Genomic DNA, 20,983 nt, shown 5'->3' with positions numbered 1-20,983 from the left:
GTCCGCATTGTCTTCTGCAGGTGCGTGTGTGTAACGCTCGTCGAACCGTCGCCGAAGCGTATCGAGCTAAAAACAGCGCCGAACTGAAATTGCCCTAGCGGCCCCCTTTCACCGTTACGTTGTCATCCGATCGGCCCGGGCCTACAACGTCGAGGAAAAGGTTAAGCGAGAGGATTTCGGGGCACGATGGACGGATTGGTCACGGGAACAGTAGCCGGCGAAATGTCCGTCTGCAAGTCGAGACAGACTGCAGAAAGCATACGACGGACAGACGGTAAAAATCTGTGTCTACTTTTCGGCGAACACTGAAGGTAGCGTAGTTCAGTGATAAACTGCGCGCAGAAGGCCAGGGAGAGTTAGGGGAGACATAATAGAAGGAAAGCCACCACATATTATAGCCATCGCATGCAGTAAATGCTGACAGTGGTGTTAAATAATACCAGAGTTATAGACTGGTCGCGTCATGTGCTATCAATATGTGATCAAGAATAACCATATATAGTTCGGAAGATATTATTTGTCTTAAGAAATCGCGGAGAAGAAACACCCTGCTTCAAGCTGATTTGCATTAAATGTCTTTAATGCTGTAGATCTCTCCAAGCTATATTTCGAAAGAGGAAAAAAAAACAGCGCATCCCTGACTACTGCAACGTACTTTGTGGCTTGTGTATGCTACACGTGGTAAAAGATGAAATGCAGCGCCATCGTACTGACAGATGTGTGTAGCGAGAAATGGAGAGGTTGATTCATTTGACGGGAACTGGCTACTCGAAAGCTTTAAGCCTACCGCCGCAGTTTGTACCTGTGATTGAGCAAGTGAAGTGTAGAGAAAAACATATGACAGAGGAGTCAACACAACACACACTATCCACTACGCATAGCAGTGAAATTCAGTACATTTGTCTAAGCGAATGCAGTACTAGAGCACTCACGCAACGACTTCAGCTTACGATCACCTACTCACTGCTTAAAACATTATGCCTTATCCCAGACTTCCGTCATCTGTTATCCCATCGCCAAAAATATTCACGCGCGAACTTTCGCAACGAAAGCGTGCGCAAACGGATCATGGCGTCACCTGCCGTAGAAGACGAGGCTTTTTACATTCAGTCTCTCGTCCGCAAAATACGCGTGGACTGCGACTAGCTGAGCGGATTTGACCCAAAACCTTTGTGTACGTGCCTCGCGCTTCCGCGGTATTACGTCACGGCGCACGGTAGGGGAGCCCGCGGTCGTGAATCGATGATGTCACGTCGGGCAGAACGGAAAACCAAGGGGAAATCCCACGCATAAGTCGAGCAGCGCATTCATATATGACACGCGGTGAAGCTGCGACGGTTCTGACTTGGCTGTCCATCACGTGTCCTATATAGCGCGCTTGCATCGTCTGCTGCATCGTCTGCTGTATCGTCTGCTGTATCGTCTGCTGTATCGTCTGTTGGACGAAGACATGTCCCTTTGTCGAAACATTGCCTCCAGTCTGAGAATTCTACTGTTCGGACACTCTTGATCACTTTTGAAGGTCGGTGTTCCATCCTATTTCCAAATTCAATCAATTTCTTTAGGGTCAATGTAGTTCTCAACTCCTATCATTACGCTGGCGAACTCAGTCTTCCCTGCTGAATGTAGGTTGCAAGGCCCGCAGTTTAAGAAACAAACAAACAAACGAACGAACAAGCAAATAAACAAACGGACAAACAAGCACACTCCTGGGAAGCAAATTGGTACCGAATTTCAGTCAGTAAAGGAAGCGGAAGTGACGGGATTACGTAGTTCCGACCCCGATTCCGAGGTAAATAGTGCGGCTTCGAAAACCGTCGGAGGCAGGCGTATGCAACAGAGGACCGGTCCGGACTCCGGAATCGAATACGCTCAAGGGCTTACGCACAATAATGGCTGGGCGGAGCTAACAATTACGACGACTCGTGCGCAGAGAGGAGTCTCGAAAACGACCGCACACGGGCATCTTGTTCACGCTTATTCTTAAGAAAAATAAAACTCCTAGAGGAGTTAAGAGAAGTGGGACACGAGCCTTGTCTAAAAGTAGGCCTCCGGGCGTCTCGTGGTGGAAAATTCGTGGTATTCATGCAAGATCTCCAAACACTGTGCCGCTAATACCGTGCAGCAACGTTGAAGCAATAGAGCGTGCGAAAATGCGACTACTGTTCCACGCAAGAAGGTAGGGTTGAATATCGGCAGTGTTTTTGTGCTCGACTTTCATTACAAATCCATCCGGTCACTGATGCCAAATCTATAGAGCACACAGAGATGTTCACTCGTTGGCACAAGAAAGTAGTGCCGAAGTTCAGCAATGGTTTTGGGCTCAACGTTCATTAAAGTTCCAACCATCACTGATACCAAATCTATAGAGCACGCAGATATGTTCACTGTTTCGCACAAGAAAGTAGGGACGAATTTCAGCAATGTTTTGGGGTCGACGTTCATTACAATTCCGACCGGTCACTGATGCCAAATCTATGGAGCACGCAGTTCGCTCATTCGCACAGGAAAGTAGTGCCAAATTTCAGCAGTGATCTTGTGCTCGACGTTCATTACAGTTCCATCCGGTCACTAATGTCAAATCTATAGAGCGTGCAGAGATGTTCCCTGTATTGCGCAAGAAAGTAGTGCCGAATTTCAACAGTGATCTTGTGCTCGACGTTCATTATAGTTCCATCCGGTCACTGATGCCAAATTTATAGAGCGTGTAGAGATATTCCCTGTATTGCACAAGAAAGTAGTACCGAATTCCAGCAGTAATCTTGTACTCGACGTTCATTACAGGTCCAAACGGTCATCATTCTAAATCAATTTACTTCTTCTTTCTGGGGTTTTATGTGCCAAAACCAGTTATAGATTATGAGGCACGTCGTAGTGGAGGACTCCTGATTAATTTTGACCACCTGGGGTTCTTTAACGTGCACTACAACGCCAGCAGACGGGCACTACAACGCCAGCAGACGGGCGTTTTTGCATTTCGCTTCCATCGAAATGCAGCCGCCGCGGCCGGGATTCGATCCCGCAATTTGTAAATCAATTTAGTGTGCAGAGATGCTCACTGTATTGTACAAGAAAGTAGTACCGAATTTCAGCAGTAATCTTGTGCTCGACGTTCATTACAGTTCCATCCGGTCACTGATAGCAAATCTATAGAGCGTGCAGAGATGTTCACTGTGTTGTACAAGAAAGTAGTGCCAAATTTCAGCAGTAATATCGTGTTCGACGTTGATTACAGTTCCATCCGGTAACTGATGCCAAATTTATAAAACGTGCAGAGATATTCCCTGTATTGCACAAGAAAGTAGTGCCGAATTCCAGCAGTAATCTTGTACTCGACGTTCATTACAGATCCAACCGGTCAGTCATACTAAATCAATAGAGTGTGCAGAGATGTTCACTGTATTGTACAAGAAAGTAGTGCCGAATTTCAGCAGTAATCTTATGCTCGACATTCATTACAGTTCCATCCGGTCACGGATGCCAAATCTATATATTGGACAAGAAAGTAGTGCAGAATTTCAACAGTGATCTTGTGCTCGACGTTCATTACAGTTCCATCCGGTCACTGAGGCCAAATTTATAGAGCGTGCAGAGATGTTCCTTGTATTGCACAAGAAAGTAGTGCCGAATTTCAGCAGTGATCTTGTGCTCGACGTTCATTACAGTTACATCCAGTCACTGATTCCAAATCTATAGAGCGTACAGAGATGTTCACTATATTGCACAAGAAAGTAGTGCCGAATTTCAGCAGTAATCTTGTGCTCGACCTTCATTACAGTTCAAACCGGTCACTGATTCCGAATCTGTAGAGCATGCAGATATGTTCACTGTATTGTACAAGAACGCAGTGCCGAAATTTAGCAGTGCTTTTGTGCTCAACGTTCATTGCAGCTCCAACGGGTTACTAATGCCAAATTTATAAAGCGTGCAAAGATGTTCACTGTTTCGCATATGAAAGCAGTGCCGAATATCGACAGTGCTTTGGACTTGACGTTAGCTACAGCTCCAACAAGCCACTGATGCTCCGTAACTATATAAATGTAATCCTTCAAGCACAAAGAAACGTCATTTTAAAGAGATGGCATTGTATGTGCACTTCATCCACCTTGTAGGTATCCGTCGTCTGACGTAAAATATGAGGCGAGGGAAGAATGCGAGAAACTGACACGTGACGCATGCGCCAGACTTTTTTCGAAGAGCGACTTTGGCACAAGAGAAACCTGTTTGTGATCGTGGCATAATGGTTTGAGCATTTGGCGGCTGGGCTGGAAGACAGAGGTTCGAACCCGCCATTGGCCAAATTATAATATATAGCATAGCATTTATGGCATTATAGGCGGACTTCAACCACAATGGAGGTATTTAACAGAAAACTCGAGCTGTGTTGAGCGTACTTGAGCGTGTCGCAGTACACGAAATGACAAGTTTATAAGAAATACGATGTATAGAACTGTTACTTTTAGGATGATTGTGTGTAAGGCTGCCTGTGGCGCGCGAAGCTCTCGAGACGTCACAATCATCGCATTCTAATTAGGTATGCTATCACGTACATAGAAGGTTAGCGGGGCTAACTTGTGGCCTAATCTTTTTTTTTTTTTTTTTTGCATCCGTACAACTACTTCCTGAAGCTTTCCGTTCATGTGCGGAACAAGTGTCACGCTACGTATCGGAGTTGATCGTCTACTCGACGTTTATGAATTGGGAATGACAGCGCTAAGTGTCAGTACGGACGAGAATTAAGCAGTGAATCCGTTCCATATTTCCATTCTCTCGCTCCATGTTATCACACGCATGACATAGCGCAGTTTTTTTACATTTGCGTCGGGATTGAATGGAATCAAAATTCGCGTCACGCGACCCGATGAGCCACGTGCTTGATATTATCGAAAGTAGACAGCGTCTTAGGCGGACGCGCTTAAGAAATGATCTGAATTGAATAGAACCGAATTTCACGCCGCACACGTTGCAGCATCTTCTACTCAAAATCAATATCGGGAAGCAGATAGACAACACACACCCATACATGCGGAGGAACACTGTGTGGTCTCACACTTGTCTTGATGTTAGCTGTATAGCTCACACAAATAATGCACACGTTTGGTTAGAACGTGAGTCGCGAACTTCAGGTCAGAGTGCAGCAAACGACCGTCGTTACTGGAAGAAATGGACCGAGTTAAACGTCACTGGAATTTCTCACCACTCGTCTTACAGCACCGTCTGTTTCTTAATTTCGGGAGCAGACGACAGACATGACCATGCACGTACGCTGCGGACGAACGCAATGTGCCGTCACAGGTCTGGCCTCTTCAGTACCCGATGTGCACGAGCTGCTCAGCTTGCACGACGATGCACGCATTTGCTTAGAACGTCAGCGCACGTATCGCGTGTCGTGCGGGCCGCGTTTCCGCTTTCCCGCCAAAACCAAAGCCGGATTCACGGCGTGGTCGCCGTGTAGCCTTTAGGAAGCGGCAATTACGGCTCCGCCACTCGTCATTAGGGCCACTCAATGCGCGTGCGCATGCCCCGTTTCCTAAAGCGCCCGCTTGCCGCAACGAGGCCGCAGGGGACGGAAAGACGCACGATTAGGCCTTTGCTTTGTTAGGCCTAAAGAATGAAAGAAAATGAGGAATGACACGTCTGCTTTTTCTTCATTAGGGCTACAACCTGAAAGAGAGAGAAACAAACAGAAATGACACGTACGTCTGCTCGGGAAGGTTGCAGAAGTCGAAACATAAGAAAGAGGTATATACGGCTTTTTTCTTGGAAGGGCGTCGTTCGTGCTAGCAAAGCCAATGTTTGTATATACGGCAGTGCTCGTAGTTCTAACACCGCCTTGACGTCAACGCCGGGAATTACGAAAAGCGTCTCTCCAGAAAATATGTGGGACAAATGGAGCTCCGGCTAGGCAATACGCTTTCCGACAGTGGGTATCCGTCAGGAAAGAACCCCTCTGCACCAACAAGCAAACAAGGCTGTTAAGGAAACGGGAACGTGCTTTGGCGACTAGTAATAGACGCGACACATATAATCGCGCAGCTGGGAACAGAAACACGGTTATTAGAACAACTAAGTTTCGGACGGTGTTGTGTAGAACCAAGCAGGGATAAAGGAAAGAAAAATCATATTTGGTTGTGCTATAGCTTCGGAATGGCAGTGTTGCGAAGCGGGGACATGTAGTAGTATAGTTCCCTCCAATCTGGGTCGTCTAAACCAACCGTCCTAATTCCGGACTCCTACTTCTCTAAGGTCCCGTTGCACTGCGAGGTATTCGTAGAACTAGGCGGACTTGGAGGGCTGCTGCAGATAGTAGGTAAACTGTAGAGCTGTCAATTTATTAATGATATCTAGCGTCTAGCTTCCTTCCCTTGAAGCCGACAGTTGTGCCTGAGCCCTTAACGAAGACAACTTCGCTTTTGGAATCATGGCCTCAAGACTCAGGCTAGCCTTGTTCGACGACTGTTGATAAAAAACATCCAGGCAGACCCAACCTTCGGTTGTATACCTTCGTTAGGCGATAGCTTGCGCATTACGAGAGACGCGCTGCAAATTACAGTCACGAATATGCCCCCCAGTCACCGGGGTTGACCACGCATAGAAATCAATACTTTATTCAGCCTTAAGCCATGTTCGATCACAATACACAATGTGCTTGACTTTGTGGAAACGCGCCACAGCTACACAGTATACGATGAGATACGCGCAGCGAATTTCGCGGACGAACTAGTCTCGTCACTTATTTCTTCGTCATCGGATAGAAGATGCGAGTGTAACAAATTAGTTCACAGTCGAACGCCGCTACAACTAACCTACAGCGAAATGAACCTGCACAACGAAGGATTCATTATATTCCGGCTGAATTTTTATCTTTCACATGCACTGTGAACGCTTCTACAACGAAGACCTATACAACGAATCTGCCTGTACAACGAAGTCAGTTTAGGCGTACCCGACCACTAGTTTGTTGCCTTACAACGAACGCCACCTAGGTGCTCTGCGCTAGTGCTATCGACAGCACTAGCGACGCACTTGATGGTTCCGATCTCCTGCTGCACTGCTCCACGAATCGCTCAACTCGTGCGCTGCTTGTCGTATAGCACATCAGCGGGTGCGACGGCTGACGAATACGTCGAAATTGATGACGACGTGATGACGTAATCGCAACTGATGACCGATGATGTCTTCAAAGCCAGCTAGGGTGGAAACTGCGCGAATTGTCAACGAAGGAAACAGTGTTGAAGATCTAAACGAGCCAAGGATTTCGGCGACAAGGGAGACGATAGCGGTATTTGGCGACATGCAGCTTTACTTTGCGTTTTAGTTCTTGTGTTTCGCTGCGAAGCATGCGGTGAGTCCGGCGCTGTAAGGTTGGCTGCAGTCGCGCATTCTGTCAGACAAACTGCGCACAAAAAATAGTAACTTATTTCAGTATGTCTATCTTGAATTCATGTTAAATAGAGGTTTTCTTTTGTTGAATGTGCTTAGCCTGCTCTAGTGTGAGCGGTACGGTGCGCGACCTTTACAACGAAGTGACCTGCATAACGAAGAATTTTATAATTCCTGAGCACATTGTTGTAGAGGCATTTGACTGAATCGGACTAAGCGGCGAAATCGTTTGAAGCCAGGGGCACGAGGTTTAGGCAAGTCCACGTGCTGTCCATGGGCGCTACATAAGACGTTGTCAAATGCCGCCATGTTGGCGTTTTGAGGCAATCAGAGAGGGCATAGCCACAGATTAACAGCCGAGAAGATGGCAGATTCGACAATATGGCGGAATTTGACAGCTTTCGGAATAGCACCCAATCATTCCCAAACTGACTAAACCAGCATACGTGAAGCTCATGTACGTGAAGCTCCCGCTCAATAGCGCAGAGAGTAGTAACTTTTTTGTTGGAACAAAGATATATATACATACGTGTGTGTGTGCGCGTGTTGTAAAGGGAACGGTTCTTCCGAGTGTGCTTCGTCGCCGACCTCGATGGCGGCATGCATATTGCTCACCGCTCGTCGCGTCACTCGGCGTATTGCGTAATGCGAGAGACCACGTGCCGGGAGATCCCGGGAGGGCCGGTGATGAGGGAACACCGTGCGCTCAATCCAGGTCAGCCCCCCCCCCCCCCCCGCCCCCTCCGAGTAGTGGGCGTGGGGGCCAATTTTGGAGCGGTTTGTTATGCGAGCGCGCAATATGACGTCTCCATTACGGTTCGTGTGTGTACACGATGTACCGGCTCGTGTGTTCTTTCAGCGGATGGGTCGACCCGGTTAGCGATTACGCGGTGGCTCCATGTACGAAGTTCTTTCTTTCTTTACTTTGAACTTTTGTTATGTCGTTTTCGGCCGAGTCCCGTCTGACGTGTTCCACGCAAAGGCCGCAGAGTTGCTCGCGGCGTAAGGTTGCGCGAAATTGATATGGTCGGCAGCGCCGAAACTGCGCTAGGCCCTCCCGCGACCAGTTATCGCGGAGAGGCTGTGATTACAGGTAATTAAGCTAACGCGATTAACTACAGAGGGCACGCGTGTAACTGCTGGTGAGAGCACTGCTTGAATTCGTACACAAGTCGTACAGCGCACACATAATACGCACTATAGATTATGCCTTAAGGCAACTCCTCTTCGCAAGAGAAACTGCTGCTCGCAGGTATCGCACATCCACAGATACACATTCGTACATACATGCATGCATGCATGCATGCATGCATGCATGCATACATACATACATACATACATACATACATACATACATACATACATACATATATACGTACATACATATATACATACATACATACATACGTACATACATATATACGTACATACATATATATATATATATATATATATATATATATATTTGTATATATATATATTGTATAAATATGTATATATTTGCATGCATATGCATGCATGCATACATACATACATACATACATACATACATACATACATACATACATACATACATACATACATACATACGTATGTATGTATGTACGTACGTATGTACGTATGTACGTACATACATGACGTTACTCTTTAAGTTACCCAATTTTTTGATAACTTAGATGCGAGATGGATTGAGATAGATGGTGACTCTGTACGTTGCTTGGGTAACAACGCGAATGCAGGACCTGGACAAAGTATCACGCGACGAAGAGTTGCCAGTCAAGCATAAATGTTGGTTCCTAACAGCGCAAACAAGACACGGACAAGAACGGAAGAAACAACGGGACAGGCGCTGAACTCGCAACTCCAGAAATTCATTGAAAACAAAACAATTTCATAAACACAATTAATTCACTAGAATTCTGCGAACGCGATACAAAAACGGGAACAAGCGTGATGCCATTCGCGGGCGCATGCTCGTTTGGAAATGGTCGTTTATGCACTGCGGCAGAACGCCGTGCTATTATATCATCGTGATCATCATCATCATCATCATCATCATCATCATCATCATCATCATCATCATCATCATCATCGTTTAACTCCACTGCACGAAAAGGCCCGTTGTGCCAGACATTTTTAGTTATCTCCCTCCTATGACAGCCCACTCCAATATCATCATCACTGTCTTTAAAGCGAAAAAAAAAACTGAAACAGTTCACACCGATAAAGTATTCTTTCAAATGTATATTTTCAGTGAATTTAGCTGTAAGCGGTTGACTACTCGAAGAGAAATGGAAGGTCAAAGTTCGAATTTCTATGAAGTATCGCGGCGAAACACGAGAAAAGCTACGTCAGTATGACGTCACGGATTTCGAAGTAATTCTTTTCGCAATTGAAGCGGTGTGGTTTTAGTTAAGGTTCTCGAAGCTCGCTAAATTAAGTCACGGTATTCTCTTTTTCTTAGAATGCAGTGTAGTCAACCTTTAACAGTAAGAGATTTGGAGGATCCCAGCCAACACCACCAAAATCTGTGACATCACGGTGAGCTTGAGCGGGAGCTTCCAGGTGGCGTCGCCACAGGTCCTTCGTTTTCGCGTCTTTTCTGGGTAATTACGAAGCCTCTCCTGACGGCTAGAGTGGCTGTTTTAGAATTGCAGCAGGACTGTTTACTAATGCAGCTTTAAATGAACTTTTCGCTTCAATCTCCCTTTAAAGTTCTGTAGCCTGCGTATCAGGCACGAACATTTACGGCGCTATCGCAAACAAAAGAAAAATGTATAGGGGATTTAAGGGTAAGCGCAAGAGAAATGAAGCGTTAGAATTACGTCGGACCTCTTTGATGCGCTGGATCTATGATTTAAACTGCGGTCGCCGCATTGCAAAGTGAGGGTCAGGAGCTCACTCGACTGATGTCCTGCCTTTTCGAAGAGCCAAATGTATATATATATATATATATATATATATATATATATATATATATATATATATATATATATATATATATATATACGTACACACTGAAACGCTCTTTAAGTTCTCCCATTCCATCTCTACCTCTACCACGTGACCGGCTCCCCACACGTCACACATATACACGTTTCCACTTGGAAACTCCTAATGCTAACGCATTAGAAAAAAAACATGGGGGGGGGGGGGGGGGGGGGGGGCGAAAAACGATTTCGCAACAGGTACGCAAGGTGAACACCGCAAGAACATTGCTGACTACCTTCTCGTTACTTATAACACTCAATGCTGAAACAGAGCCAGGATCCGCGAGGAAAAAGAAGAGACGAAGAAAGAAACAAAGAAATGACAGCTTGGATGATTGAAGACATCAATGACGGAGCGATGAACGACCGAATAATGATCTGACAGGCCGTGTTTTAGGGGGCTCGTTAAGGAACGCCAGGTGGTCAAAATTAATCCGCTGCCCTCCAATGCGTCGTTTCTCATAGCCCTCAGCGTTGCCTTAGGGCGTTAAACCCCACGAATCAATCAAACAACCTGAGAAGCAATGAAGCCTGTGTCACGTTGGAACTAACCAATAGCTAGTTAATTTCCATATAATATACACATGACATAATAGCTATGTTATAATGCGCCTATAAGTTGTGTTCCAATTATGGCCAGCATCGTAGGGCAATCTAGGAGACGGCTTCGATCCCAAGCAATGGAGCGCATCTGGAACGATCTGGAAGACGTCTCTGCGACGTGACACTACGTCGCGCGGACAATAAAAGAAGCTGAGAAAAGCACGTATTATCACTGTATTTTATCGCTTTGCGTGTGTGAAGCTATGAAAGACACAACGCCTGTTACATTAGGCGCATGGGAAAGCGCGTCTACATTTTCCCGCGAGCAGACGACCTTCTTGCCGAGTTTCCAGCTGCCATCAAGCTGCCAGCCGCCATCTTGTTGGGACAGGGAAAGCAGCCTGCATCGTTTTTGATTCCGATGCTGTCTTCGCGAAGCTCTCTATTTTGCCGGCTTCGTCAGAATTGGAACGAGACTTCAGATAGCTGCTGTCCGCTTAGCTTTCTATTAAGCCGTCTACGGCGAGTATTGGAACACAGTCAGAGAAATCAGGATAAGCGAAAGGCAGTGCGGTTAGCGAGGGCTGAGCCCGGTTGCCTACCCTGCGCTGGGGGAACTGGAAATGGGAGAGAAAGATTAAGGCGAGAAAGTCAAAATAATCGGATGACTAATCGATAAAAGTTCATTTCCATATTATATCCCGATAACAGCCAAACATATGCAAACAAGACAAGGTTTACGGCAAGATGGAGAGACAGCGATCAACAAAGGCCGAACCAAATAAGCTTCTGTCTCGACTCAGCGTTTCTTCATGGGCACACTTGTCTTAGGGCAGAAACTGGCACCTGACAGTTGTCGCCCTGACGAAGACAAGTAACCTTGTCGGAACGTTGACTCCAGGCACAATCTTGCATTGCTCGGCCACTTATGATACGATATGCAGCCTAACGGCTCTACAACGAACGCTTTTAGAACCGAACGACCTGTACAACAAAGAATTCCGTACGCCCCGGCTGAGTTCCTATATTTCGTGTGTATTCCGAACGCCTCTACACCGAAGACCACTACAACGAATTTTCCGGCACAACGAATGAATTTATGCACCCCCAACGACTGATAAATTGCTTTACAACGAACACATTTAGCGGCGCCGTCACTTCCCAGGATCCTTAGCCACAACTGAGATTAGGCTGCTTAACTGGGACCAGTACGGTGCGCAATCTTTACAACGAAGTGACCTGCATAACGAATGATATTGGAGGTTCTAAGCAATTCATTGTAAAGGCATGCGACTATTCAAGCAATATATCGACAAAAGAAGGTAAGAAACGAAAATGTTTAAATGAGGAGTGAAGAAAAAAAAAAACACACACCAGAACGAGAGGTAATTAGAGACATACCTTAAGCTTTTACTTCAATTGGCGAACTCACAACTGTGCGTACGAGATCGACTATAAAGAACGAGCGAGCGTGGGTAAAAGGAAACGCAGACACCGACGGCTATCGGTAAATCACCCCTGTCTCTTTCACGTGGAAAATACTGTGTCCCGGTGTCAGCGGGAAACCCAATTCTATTTTTTTTCCAGCGGGTACACGAGGAAACATTTCCTGCACAAATTCTAGGCTTTTCCTGGGAGGATTCGATGCACCCCACGCCATTTAGTATCCCACATCTGTTCACGGTATACATTGCACATCTGACTGTAGAAAAGCAGTCAACATAAGATAACCACTTCACACACACACACACACACACACACACACACACACACACCACACACACACACACACACACACACACACACACACACACACACCACACACACACACACACACACACACACACACACACACACACACACACACACACACACACACACACACACACACACACATATTATATATATATATATATATATATACTTGTGCTAATCCATGCGGCTGACTATTTCGCCTACCTAGAAAGGTTTCCGCATGATTTCAGTCGCAGCAGTGAAAGTGCGGTAGCTAGGTGAACGGTTTAAGCGGCAAGGTTCATTGACCCTGATCTAAGCGCGTAATCCGACCCGATCTTAGAACCGACGGCGGGAGAAGGTCAAGTAATGACCGGAGTAAGCATTCGCGTTGCACCCGCTCAACAGCTACATCATTGTGCTTGTCGTTGGACAAAACATTGCGTCTTATTTCCCGCATTAAAGCCTACTTGAAGCCGTTGAAGTCCGCATCTATCATTAGCTAAGGCAAAAAAAAATATCGTACAATAATAAAAATTGTAGTCAAAGGAAATGTATTCGCTTTCTTTTAATGTTTCAATTCCCAAAAACTGATAAGCAAATTCTAAATACCAGTTTGCTTTAAACTTAACATGAAGAGATGAAGCAAACTTCCGCGCGGTTGTAGCAAGTGACGTACCTCTCAGACATTGGACGTTAAGTTGACCACAAATGATTACGGAGCACTGCTTTTACGAAATATGTGAATTTCTCCTCTGCTAAGGAGTGGCGCTTCTAATGCAACGAATCACCCTGTAGGTCGTGAAAGCTACTACAGAATGAAAACCTGAATACAAGGCTACGTGCTCAGACTTCACGTAAGTTCATCATTTCCGCAAATCCTGTGTCCTATAAACTTTTGCGGTCGACCGTAACTAATAGAGAAACCTCGCTAGTGAGCTCATTAAGACGCATGTATATCGAAAAGGGTGTTGCAGTGTTAAAATCTGAGATGGCTTCAAGGTAACAAATCAATTTGAATGATTTGATCGAGTGGCCGGCATTAAAAGAAGATCGTTCAATGCCAAACCAAACGGCTTGAGACTGTCGCCATTGATGCCTACACCGTTTCACACGGCATACGTATTGAGCTGCTTTAAGAAGCACAAGAAAAATGAGTGTTATATACACCGATAACAAAAACACAAAAACAGTTTTACGTTTCTTCGATCGTTCCTACAAGGCGTAAATTGAGGACGTCCAATTCAGCTGCGGCCAGAGGCGGAGTACAATGCGAGAAACGAGACAAACAGCGAAATACTGCTGTCACAAGACTAAAGGGGGTAAGGACGGCGATGTACCTACTTACCGCTCACACGGTTGCGGTTGAGAGCGCAGCGAAGCGACGTCCGATGCTCCCAGTGATTGATCAGGTCCCCAGTCGACGCGTAAAAAAATAATGCGAAGAAGAAAATAGCTCGGCTTTCCCACGGCACAAAAACAATCCAAGCGTCTATGTAGCACGGGGCTTCGGTATGGGAAGCGAAGATGGAAAACGGCGCAGACGAAACTGACGTCTGCTAGCAGACGACACCGACAGCTGCGAGCAGACGAAACCGACGTGGACCGCAGGCGAAAGTGGCAGAGATCGACGGCAATGCCGTGTAGACTACACACACGCACAAACACACAAAAAGCTGGCAGGCTCTCCCGGACGACGGAACAACAACCACTGCGTGTGTCCCCGTGTGTGTGTGGGCTTCCAACGTTGCAGTTTTAGGCAACGTCTACAGATGCTGTGGGCGTCGAGAAGAACTGCTCGAAAGCGAAAACGTAAGCGCGATACCGCTGACTGGTTAACACTTGACTGTCTGCAAGCGCTCCGTCAGCGTTTGACCACCGACGAAGAAAGTTCTACCCGGTGCAGACGGAACAAAACGGGTTTCAAATATCTAACACCGGCCACACACTGTTTCGACACTCAAACGCCACTGCACGTCATCTGCGTCCAGGATGGAGTTTGGCACCACAAGGTGCTACGTCGACGACCGGAAGAGTCGACACAGGTGAGTTGAAGCTTCGACCGAGTTAAGAACACACGTTGGTCACAACAGGTGGTCGTCGCAGACGGCGGTGAAAAGTTTTACTGATGGCAAACGCTGTAACGGACTCATCCATCGCTGCGTCAGGCCATGCTCGGTGATCACCAACCGATTGAAGCACCAAAGATTAGCGTTAAACTAAACGCCACACTAAGGTAGAAGTTGGTCGGCCTTGACAGCCGTAGAATTCCCAACGACTGCGGTGTCATGCAGACACACTTTCGACGACGGTGCGAGCTTGAATGAGCGCAGCGGACATATCCTCCGCGACCCTCCCGAGCGCGGACAGTCTGACAGCAGCACGCCGGCGCGGAGATCTGCCGGCGACACACCGTCTTCCGTGCGTTTCGGAGTGCTCTCGCGTCGACGACCGGTGCGGTTGGGTTCGCTGTCGCGTTTGACTAGCGCAGCCCGTGTGGGCCGCTGCTCCAGCGCCTTTCCGGACGGAGAAAGGGCGGCAGCGGCGGCGCAGGGAAAGAGCTGCCGCGAAGCGCCCACTCCTTTCCAACTGGAAAACTGGGAGAGCTTCGTCGGCCGCGTTGGCGAGAGAGGCGCGAAAACACCCTCCCAACCTGCTCGTCTCGCCTTCTCTCTCGTGAGCGCGTGTGTGCGTGCGTGTGTGTGTGGCTTCGTCAACCTTTTGTGGTTTCGTCCGTTTAGTCCTTTTTACTTCTTTTCCCGACGATTTACCTTCTCTTGCGCGTCGCTCGCGGTCGTCTGCGTCGCAAGAATTGTGTCTCGATATTTGCCCTCCTCCGCCCGCTGCTTTTGCTGCGTGCTTTATACCACTTTCCTCTCTTCAACTTAAACGGTGCATTATCCTGGGAGCACCGTATACCGACTCGGGAGGAACGATTTCATGATTTTGATTTCGCAGTGCTCCGCTGTATACACCTGTAGTATAGGAGCAGCTGAGGTAGTCTGCTTTTATAGAAAACAGACTTGCTCAACGATTTCCAGTCCAGCAGAGCGCAACTGAACTTTCGTTATTGCCCATCTGAACCATAAATTCTTATTGCCCTGTGGCAAAATTTTTAGAAGGCAGGTGGGAAAAAAGTTGACTCCTAGAGAAAGGTGTCGGGAGTTGCTCTGCAGAAATTTGTGATGAACCACCAGCTAAGTTTGCATGCATGTACATTGCCTGCTCATCCGCAGTGAGAGGTCAATGCAGAGCAACGCTGTTTTGCTTACCGCAGGCTTCGGTGCGCAAACAGTTGATGTCGTTGGTAAGCTCGTCATTGACCCGTGGCGACTTCAGGGATAACAGAGCAGCCCGTGAGTCTGCAAAGATGACCATGGATGTGTAGAGACTGTGAGCGTCACCGTTGAAACGGGGCGGTGGGTGGCGCCATCAAGCTCTTGTTCTTATTTTGCCCTAATGTCGTACCTATCTTTAAAAAAAAAAACACCAATAATTCCCAGCATCAAACTTTCTGAATCACTTTGAGAACTTGGTTTTTGTACGCCTCCGTTGTTTGTGGTCTCCTTACTTTTCTGCCACCAAACGATCCAATCACCTTTTACTAATCTCTATTGCGGACATGTTTACTTTAAGCATGAACCCAAGGGCTTCAAGGAGGCCAGCGGAGCCTAAACCGAAAGCTGGGTCGGTGTCTTCACATTCTAATGAAACATGTTCCATCGTAGCCCTTCGCTAAGCTTCGCGAAAATAGAGACACCTGGAGGGGGGGGGGGGGGGGGCTATTCTGTAGGTGTCCACCTAGTTGACATGTCCATTTCGTCTGCTGCATAAGTGCTGATTGGTTGGGGGCACCTGTCTCCTTCTGACGCGTACCCAGCCCAGCCAATCACAACTTCAGCAAGCAGACGAAATGGCCATGTCCATTGGGGAAATTGGCAGATGAAACAGTTCTCACAGAGCCGTCAGTGTAGATGTGACCGCGTTGCAGCGCATTTAAGGTACCTTAGTGCTGGCAGGGACAATGTTGTTTTGCCTGGCACGGTCGTATTGATAGATCCGGCAGATATCTTCTAAGGCGGCAGTAAAGGCCCAGGAGGGTAGTGAGGCGGGAGCAGGTCGAGTACTTTGCAAATATATGCGTCAGCATGACGGTGTTTGGGGACTCCGGCAGCAAATCGTACACGAGCTCGACTTAATTCCTGCATTTGCAGGATTGACAGTGAAACGCGCCGGCTCTCTGCCAGTGGGCCCGTTGTAGAGGTGTTGTCCTTCGGAGAGCCAATACACATCGTTCTTGCTTCCTTGCTTTCCAGCTTATTCACGTGTGTTCTGGAGTTTCCATGCAGGACAGAAAGGCTTTATTGAAGAAGACATTCGCAGAGTGCTGTATTTAATTCAAGGATGTACTCAACAGAGTACCCGTCAGCATTGCTGTAAAGTATGCCGAAGAGATGAGCGAAAGAGGCAAGCTTCTCCTTTAGACGTCGTACATGTGGCGACCGTGTCAGCTGTCTGTCAAAGAGTGACGCCCACGAACGTGTGACTAGCAGTGCTTGAAGGAGCTAAAACAACTGCATCAAAACTGCATAAGATAATGATGGTTTGCAAGAGTTGAATTCTGGGGTCTTACGTTCTAAAACCACGCTATGATAATGAGGTATACCGTAGTGGACGACTTCAGATTAACTTCGACCACATGGAGTTATTTAACGTACAGCCAATGCACGCACACGGGTGATTTTTTTTTTTAATTTAGCCCCCATCGAAATGCGGTCGCCGCGGCCGGGATTCGACCCCGCGCCATCGGACGTATAGCAGCGCAACGTCATTGCCACTTCAACCACCATGGCGGGTAATGAGTGTTTGCTTTAACGCATGTGTACTCAGAAGCGCTTGCAAAACTATGCAACAAGCGCGTTTTTAGCTCCGTACTTTAACTTCGAACTATAAGCTTGTGCCACGCCCTAACTGCAACATCTACCTGACGTGTAGCATCCCCGACATTGCACAGTTTTAGCGAGCGCATTATAGGCGGGCCTTCCTTCGCGTACCACTCCAGTCTCACCTTCTCTCTCTCTCTACTCCAGCCTTTCATTTTTTTTTTGTAATTTTTTTTTCGTCTTTCGTCGCTCTTACCTCACTTTTGATACTTGCGCGGCTTGACTTGACTCGACTCGCGACGCGCGCGTTTTGTGTCGGCGGAGCTTTCTCGGGGTCACCGTCGCTTTCGCGTGCGCCCGTCTCTATCTCTCTCTCTCTCTCTCTCTCTCTCGAGAAGCGCGACACCCCGAGACTCGCCCTGAGCGCTCTGCTCCAGAAACCAGACTGTTTTCTTGTGTTTGTTTTTGTGTTTTTAAAATACATAAACTCGTTTTCTTCTATACGTCTTTCCAGCCCATGTCATTCGTGAACCGACCTCAAGGGGGTGAAACCTGTCGTCGGCGCCGCCGTTGTGTATACTAAAAATTGGAGGCGACTTACAAAGAAGGAGGTCTCGGTTATTGGAAGCTTTAATGAACTGCTCGGCGTGGCAAGAAATTGAAGTAGGAGACACGCCTCCCTTTTCTATCCCCCCCCCCCCCCTTTCCCTACTTGTGGCTTCGTCATCCTTCTTTGTCAATCTCAGCGTCTACGCTCTTCGGTGCACTGCACGTGACCTAATTCCTAAGGTTCTTTGGAATATCTTTTTTTTTCTGTTTCTTTTTTTAGATATTCTCGTCAGTAAAGCACACCTACTGTGAACCGAAACTTGCGTGCCGTGAATCGTGAAGGCGCGATCCCATTTTCTTTGCAATGGTGACACTTTCAAGCAGGCTTCTAAATGAATTAAAGAGAAGGAAAAAAAACTCAAACTAAAGAATTAGTCAGCAAAAGAATGACCTTCGCCACCTAAAACAGAGAATGTAGTGCTGTGGCAGAACACTGCGAGCGTTTTGGTCACCAGATTATAACCCCGACGGTGCGGTTCCCTTGGAGAGAGAAAAAAATCCGCGGCGGCGACTCCTTTTGGAATCCTGGCACATCCAGAAGACTCCGGATAGCGTCAGTCGTTAGTCAGGCCGCCGTTTTCTCTCAAGGTCTACGAAAAGTGTCTGCGAGCCTGTCGAAGCGCCAAAAACGCATGTAAGCACTATGCAACGCCTCACGCCATCTCACCCCTGAAGAAGGAGCCGGTTGGGCTCCTAAACCTCGGGTTTCTACGATAAATTTTGGTTTGAGTTTTTTCTTCTCTTTAGCTGAGCTGTCCCCAACGAGGCAGATATCTGCCGAACGTTTATCTTTGAGGCTTATAAATGGCAGTGAGCGTTGTTTGGGCGAGTTGGTTGATATTTAGAGGGTGGATGAGCACAAAATTTGACACGAACGAGGGAGGAACAGGACAGATGCTCACATACAAGTGATGTTTATTAAATTACTATTGTAATATATTTCACTGTTACTTTTGTGAAAAAGAAGTAGCACATACCATTTGTTATAGCGCCAAGATACTATTTATTCAAGACGGTAAGAGAAATGTGATACTTTATAGTCACACAACCTAACAAAGGCAAAAGAGATGGAAAAGGTGCATTAAATCGACAGTTCGTCAAAGTATGAAATGCCACCGTAGGGAAATGCAGAGTCGCAGACGCAGTACGGATACGCAATATACAGGTTAACTTGAAAGTGTCTCCGAATGTTATTGATCGTTTTGATGCCTCCAGAACGGCGCCACTGAGTCTGCACAGAATGGCCGAGTCTGTGCATGCATTTAGGAGCCCAGAACAAGCAATGCTATAGAAACAAAAAGAACCTATGGTTTTATGTGCCAAAAACCATGACATGATTATGTGGCACGTAGTAGTGGAGGACTCCGGATTAATTTTGACCACCTGGAGTTCTTTAATGTGCAACTAAATCCAAATACACGAGCGTCCTTGCAATTCGCCAGGCAGTATACTGTGTACACTGTAAAATAATTTACGCCCTTAATAGTGAATAAAGATGCAAATAAACCACACTTACACCCTTTTTCGTATAAGGGTGTGAGTTATAGGTCAATTTACACCCCTATTCACTTTTGAGGGTGTAAATTATTTCACAATGCACCAGACAAAGACAGGCGCTGTGTTCATTGCGCTTAAGTTGTTCATGAGAAGATGCTTGATTCGTGGCCAATACATATGAGTTGGTATTCGCCATTATTAGTGGCAAACTAACGCAAATATGTTTCCCTGGGTACCCACATTGGGCTTTATTTAGTGAGTTTTTAGCCTTGCCATGTGCGATTTTATTTGTATTAAAAAAGAAAAATTGCCGCGCTAATTTGACATTAACCTTTATTTTAAATTCTTATTTCTTTGAAGTTCTCTACCTCCGCGGTGGCGTAGTGGCTATGGCATTGTGTCGCTAAGCTCGAGGTCGCGGGTTCGCTCCCGGCTGCAGTTGCTACGTTTTGACGGGGTCGGAAAGCAAAAAAAAAAAAAAAAAAGAAGAAGAGATATAGCACGTTATAGTACCCCAGCTGGTCAAACTTACTCCACAGCCTTCCGTCCCCTTCCCCTACGACGAGCGTCATAATCAGATTGTAGTTTTGGCACGTGAAACTCAGCATTTATTTCGTCGAAAGGCTCATCCAAATTTCCAGTTCAATTTCATTCATTTTCAAGTAATGCTGGTTTCCCTCCTCTCTTCTTTACCGACTATTTTTTCAGATTTGTATGCAATCTGTTTTTTTTTTTCGTAGTATGCCTGCTAAACAACATTTTCTCTTCTTCCCATTCCTCTATTCTTAAAAGTAAATATTCACGGAAAGCAATATATTGTCACGTAGTAGTGATGGTGAAGAACACTGTAGCAAAAACTGTGTATCACAAAACTAACTCTTTACTAGGCGAACTGGAGCTCCTAAAAGCAAGTGACATTCAAAGCATAAGGATAGCGGCGAGCACAGTCGGCGATCGTCGAAAATCTGATCAGCGGGTCAAGCCAACGCCTCCTAGATAGCACGAGACCTGTGCACTTCAATCCATGACGTCACTCTATCTTGCCCGACCGCCATAGAATCCAATGGGGGTGCTCCCGAGTAAGCCGCGGTGATATTTGACGTCACCTGCTTTCTTCACGCCGGGCTTGACAGTGGAAATTTCGGTCGAAGTAGCATGACGTCATAAAGCAGAGTGCACAGGCCTGCTATCTATATAGGAGGCGTTGGTCACGTGGCTTTTAAACATGACTCATCGAAGGTTCCAGCGTAATCGCTGGAGCCGCCATGCCTTCCAGAAAGTACTACCCCACCAGACGACCAGACTGTGCTCATGTCATCTGCTAAAGCTGCTAGCACGCTAGCT

At 46.7% G+C, this 20,983-nt stretch overlaps 1 protein-coding gene across 1 annotated transcript in view; it reads right to left on the bottom strand.

The window, feature by feature from the left end:
• LOC119431077 (uncharacterized) overlaps positions 1-15,201 on the bottom strand; it is a 141,047-nt gene extending 125,846 nt beyond the window's left edge. Inside the window, 1 exon segment of the mRNA XM_037698534.2 lies at positions 13,999-15,201. The gene's annotated coding sequence lies outside the window, so the exon portion shown is untranslated.
• Between the last annotated feature and the right edge of the window lie 5,782 nt (positions 15,202-20,983).

The sequence above is a fragment of the Dermacentor silvarum genome, chromosome 10 (assembly GCF_013339745.2).
Source record: "Dermacentor silvarum isolate Dsil-2018 chromosome 10, BIME_Dsil_1.4, whole genome shotgun sequence".
In the NCBI taxonomy this organism is placed as follows: domain Eukaryota; kingdom Metazoa; phylum Arthropoda; class Arachnida; order Ixodida; family Ixodidae; genus Dermacentor; species Dermacentor silvarum.
The sequence above is the reverse complement of the archived record's forward strand: the minus strand, read 5'-3'. Positions and strand labels throughout refer to the sequence as shown.